Consider the following 6,194-nt stretch of genomic DNA (forward strand, 5'->3'; position numbering starts at 1 on the left):
TGCTTTCTCTTTTTTTTTTCTTTTTTATTGTTGTCATAGTTGTTACAAGTAGCTGGGGACTCGAGGTCTCAAATACCAGCTTGAGCATAAATTAGCCGGGAGACTCGAGGTCTCAAATACCAGCTTGAGCATAAATTAGCCGGGAGACTCGAGGTCTCAAATACCAGCTTGAGCATAAATTAGCCGGGAGACTCGAGGTCTCAAATACCAGCTTAACACATGGACTTCCACAACACAAGTCACACTTAGGTGGGATAAGCTAGAGAGAACTATATCCTCATAGCTTAAAACATTACTAGAGTTACTACAATTAATAGACTATTTAGGAATTAAAGTCAGAAATTAAGTTTCCTAGTTTACCTCAAGATCCTGATACCTACTTAAAGCCAACTAATAGATCAAACTCAAAGAGAAGAACAAGGTACTAGAAGTTTGAAAGAAATATAGCATCTAAATTGGCAATGTCACAACTTCATAAATTTTATGCATTTTTTAGAACTCAATGACAAGATGCAAACATGTAACTGTGGAAAGCATAGATAAAAGGAAGTAGTACACCTGATATAATGGAGAACATTTGTGTAACATGTAAACATCCATTGTTGCTGTCCTTCGAAGGCATCCTTATATAGTCACAAACTGCACAATCGTCACCACCAAACATCCACCTTCCAGAGGCACATCAGTGGAAAGAGATACCAACCCTTATTGAACACAATTAAAAAACATAAGGAACCCTAACTTAATTATTTGCACTTCCCCTAGAGAGTCAAGGGAATAGGATATTGTAGAGATTGGGGGGAAACCCTAAGGATAAACCCCTATCCTCATCGTTGAGAAAAACAAAGTCATTATCCGTGAGACCATATGTGCCATCTGTGTAATCATGTAAATCGTCTTCATCATTAGAGGCACCAATGTTTACTAAGAAGGTCACTAGACGTCTATAGTCATCTTGGTCAAAAGGGTAGGCTTGTGCAATGGGAGAAACACTCTCTCCTAAGTATGGATCAGTCGTGGTCAACAAAAGACGTATCAGCCATTCTAACTCATCAAAATTTCTCTCACATGCTAGCGTACCTACCAAATCCCATTCATAGGCAAGCACTGGAAAGACCATGTGAAACACTTGTGAAAAGTAACGAGGGTACCTCTCACCCAAGGCAGGAGTGGATGACTCTAGCGTACTAGCCATATCTGTACACACAGATAGATGAAGGTTAGAGTGTAAATATTACAAGAGTCGTGTCAAAAGGTCGTGCCCTTGTGCATAATGTGTTTTATGATATTGTGCTATGTATAGAACTCGTAGGTTTCTAGATTTTTGTTTGGGGGCTCTTGCTCTTTTACTTTTTTATCTTGTTTTTGTGAGTATGAGGCTTTATACATACATTCCCTAAGATTGGGAGATTGAGAGGTCAGGGAGGAAGGTTGAGAGGGAAGCAAGTGAATGATGGATGTCAGCAAACACTCCCCCCTTCCTTGGGTAGATCATATCTTTTGGAATGATTTCATCACCTTTTGGAACCAATTGTTCCAAGTTGTTATGGGTGAAGGCTTTAACCAATAGTTTTCGAGCGCCCTATGCGTTTCATCTAGTTTCAAGGGTGGTAAGGTACTCTCCCATGATTTTATTTGCAACGTTGTTGTAGGTGGTGAACTTACAACAGGAGGTGCAAACTCTTCCATGTTTGGTACATTGGTAGGTGGAGGTTGTGTCAAAGCTTCTATTTCCGTATAAGAACTACATGAAGAGCAAGAAGCTTCCTTTGGCCTCCCTGTTTCTGAGCTCGGTGGAACAAATCGTTCTTTCTTCGGTACCCAAATTAGCTGTAGAGCGGGTGTGTAGCATTCTGTGATTTTTTCTTTTCCACGATCGTTAATTCGTTTTAAAACTACATGATTGGTCTCACATGGGTCAGGTGGCAAGTAAGAGCACAATTTACATTTTGGCACCCAGATTTGATCATTTCCTTCATAGTAGCCTTGGGCTTCTAATAGTTTTTTAGGAATCCATCACAACATTTTCTTACTTTTCTTGGAGTGAATGGTATGTTTCTTACAAGGCTTCTGTTTTTTAGCACTAGATATGGTCGCTAAAGAAGCTTTAGGGACCCACTTGTATGTTTTCTTCGTTATATTAGGATGAGTCTTGTCAGAAGCTATATGCATTGCTTCTAGCATATTTAAGGGTACGAGTGGTGGCATTTCATCCCCCTCAGGTGTTACCCAGGTCATCCCCCTGTTTCCCTAAGTGTCTATGGTTGCTACTAGGTGGACCCAATCCACATTGTCTGACTTAGTCATCCCAGGTAATACATCCATATAAGGAGAATCTTCCCCAACATCAGTGTCCGTTTTACACGTGTAACAATACTGCAATGGAGTCGAGTGAACTGTGGTGTCAAATCTATGATCAATTACAAACCTATTTCCTAGAGGATGTGCTCGACCAGTTACAAGATCCACTCGAATGACAGAATCTTGGAACTGCATGTAGACATGGTTTTTAGACCAATCATGCACCATTTTTGCTTCCCCCATGAAAGGACGTCCTAAGATCATCTCAGATGCTATAGTGTGCTTGGAGAAATCCATAACAATGAATATAATTCTTATTTTATGTCCAAAGACCTTGATCTTGAGATCTTCTAGCATCCCAATAAGTTTAACAATAGACCCATTGGCCATCTTTACTACTATGGTTGCAGTCACAAGGTGAGGTCTTCCCATAGTTTCCCATCAATTTTTAGTCACAATGCTAACCCCAACGCCACCATCAAGGATTCCCTTCACTGTTGATCCCTTGGTAGTGATTGGTATGGTTGCATTGGATTCATCTCCCTCAAAGTATTGTCCCAACTTGTTAGGTGTGCAGCGAATGGAGCATTCACGTGCACACTCTCCAAGAGCATGGGGTCTACATTGCTCATGAATGGAGAATTTACTTCCCCACCCCCCTCATTTACATCATTAGCTCCATGTTCGGAGCGAGTGGCTCTACTAATTAAAGGTTTCCTTCAAGCGGCTAAGCACGCTCGGTCCGGACCGTAGACCCATGGCATGCATGTCTTGGCTTGAGCTATTGGGATTAGGCATTGGGTAACCCTCCATGACGTCGTAGTCAGAGGAAGAGTCACTAGCTGCTATGTTTGGGTCTTGGTTTGTACTACCTTGGATTCCCGTGGAGGGCTCGGAACCTAAGGTAGGTGGATATTGAGAACTCACGTAAGTCGAAATGCTCGCTAGTTGCTCCGTCTCTAGCACACGACCAAAGCATAGATGCATGTGCCTTTGGCACCCTACAAGCGTCTGTGAATAACTTCGAAGGTTAACCGCTTACTTTTTTTAAGCGTCCGTTTTCACTCGTTTTTTGATGTTTTTTAATGATCGATTTTTGGATTAGAGCGTGTGATAGCTCGAAACAAGCGTATCGCTTAGGGGGTCGTGGTGTGCTTTACAACACAATGTTCGGTTACCCGAAGCTCCGATGGTCTTCAAAAATGTCGATTTTTACCTACGCGTGAGGCTAAGAAACATAATTTTAAAAGGTGACTGAGACCTGAGCGTGAGCGTGGGTTTGGGTTTGGGCTTGGAAAATATTCCCGATCCTGGTCCTACTTTTTTTTTTTTGGATAAGGTCGCCACGACCGCGCTGCGTGTGTAAGCACACACACACCTAACCTACCTACTTACAACTAATACAGCTACTGCTACACACTAACACACTACTATAGTAACTCAGTAGCTAACATATCTACTTACTGTACTTTACACATAACTAACATTATGGATCTACTGCCTTAATTCTAACACCTTATCACAGAGAAAACCCAGTACCTTTTAACACCTTATGAACAGAAAAAACACAGTACCTTTCAACACCTTATTAACAAAACAATACACAGCAGCAAAACAAACTCCTTCTCAACACACACACCTTCCTTCTCTACCTTTCCTACATTTGAAATTGCCACAACGCAGCACAGAGTGCCTCTTGAGCTTAGTGCAGGGTATTTCCCCGATAGTGGTGCCAAAAATGTGGGCGTCTGTCGCATGTGTCAATGCAAGGGACTTGCCAATACACTGTGTGCGAGCCACAAATAGCTCCAAGCACGCAACTAGCCTAAACTAATAAGCTCAAAGATGACGATGGTGTGTCACTCACCACTCTACGCTTGCTGTCATGGAGTATTCCTCGCCGCGAAGAAGAGGGAGATGCAGCTATGCCGCGCTCAACCGCCTCGCCGCCGCAATGCTCGATCACACACATACACACACACACACACACACACACACTCTCTCTCTCTCTCTCTCAAGCACACACACACACACACACACACACACACACACACACACACACACACTAGTACACAAAAGAGACAGAGAAGGAGATGGAGCAAGAGCACTCTTCTTGCATTGCACAAATGAGAGAATGAGGTTTTTTAGGTTTAGATTGACTTTAATATGGGCTTGCCCGTTCACATTTGGGCTCCCACACTTAGCCAATCCTACCCAAACATTATAGGTTCCAGTTTTAGAGTGTGCCTCTCGTTGGCGATCACTCTTATCCATTCCTACCTGACCGAAAAACGCGGCCAATAACACAATACATACTAGCGGGTCCGACAAGCCCGTCCCATGGCTACATAAAAGGTGGTCACTTGGTGGCGCCAATGGTTAAGACTGTAGCATCCTCTTCTGTCTTCCTTGTTGCAGGTTCCGACCAGGTTGAAAAGCACACACCAAAAGCTTTAAGTGAATGTGTCCGCAGCCTCCGAGCCTGCGTGCAAACATTTCATGCGGATTGCATCAATGCTTGGTTTGCTCATGTCTCGTCTAGTTCCATATCCCGTTCCATCCTCAAGCTTGACCTACATGTTATGAAGCTCATGCCAGCTGATACAGCGCCATCTGAAGACATAAATTTCTCTGAAGCTGCACGCACGAACGCTGCTTCGATGCTTGTTTTGCCCGTGAATGACGCCGTAGCCCTCGTCATCAACATTATAGATGAATAAAAATCATGGCACTAATCAGCTTTGCTGGATTTTTTTCGGAGGCGCCACGTCGCAAACCCGCCATAGATCAGAGGATGAGAAGGCAATAGGGTCCGGTTTGATGGTTCCATTGAAGCTCATGCGCGAGTAAAACCATCATCGTCTACTAGCGTCTTAGCCTACTCTCTCTCTCTCTCTCTCTCTCTCTCTCTCTCTCTCTCTCTCTCTCTCAAAGAGTAGATAGAGACAAACCTACAAACAAAGCTCCGAGCTGCTTCTGGGGAACCTGCGAAGTGCTTGTGGAGAAGATCGAAGTGCTTTTGAGAGCAATTGAGCAACGTAGATGAATAAAAATTATGGCACTAATAAGCTATGATGGCTTGTCATCATTGGTTTTTTTCGTAGGCCCCACGTCGCAAACCCGCCATAGATCAGAGGATGAGAAGGCAGTAGGGTCCGATTTGATGGTTCCATTAAAGCTCATGCGCGAGCAAAACCGTCATCGTCTACTAGCGTCTTAGCCTACTCTCTCTCTCTCTCTCTCTCTCTCTCTCTCTCTCTCTCTCAAAGAGTGGATAGAGACAAATCTGCTCACCAAGTAAATAACCATATCACTGCTCTCATGCCTTGCCTACCGCCTTTTGCTACTCTTGTGTCACCGTTCGTTTTCACCTGCAATGGCGACGTCATTGCCCCGCAGCCTACGCCTCCTGTGTGATCCGTCCGTTTGAATCGGCCATCTCCCACCCCCCGGCTCTTGAGCCTTGACAACCTTCAAAATCTGAAGATTTAACTCGACTTGAATTGAGACCGTTGCAAATAGTTTTCTTTGTGAGGTGAACTGGGCAGGCCCGCACGCAGGTTCAGGCTACTTTTCTGTTGTCGCTGATATGACCTTCATAAATAACAAGCACTTGTAACGTGAGCTGCTTTTTAGCGCTTGTTACTGCGATCGCTTGTGACGTAGCTGCTTTTCAGTGCTAGGTATTGAGGCTGTAGGATTCAGATTTTGGGCAATGGCCTAGATCATGCCAAGCGGAAGCTTCTATGATTGAGAAACGAAACCAAGACATTAGGCTTACCAAGTAAATACAGTGGGTGACTCGGCTCTTAGTTCTTTTTTGGATTTTCATAATACATTTCAACTCACACCGTGAGCATTGCAAAAAAATAATAATATATTTTTCCCCTTTA

This window comes from Adiantum capillus-veneris, chromosome 5 (assembly GCF_014529385.1).
Source record: "Adiantum capillus-veneris isolate H3 chromosome 5, ASM1452938v2, whole genome shotgun sequence".
NCBI classification, from domain to species: Eukaryota; Viridiplantae; Streptophyta; class Polypodiopsida; order Polypodiales; family Pteridaceae; genus Adiantum; species Adiantum capillus-veneris.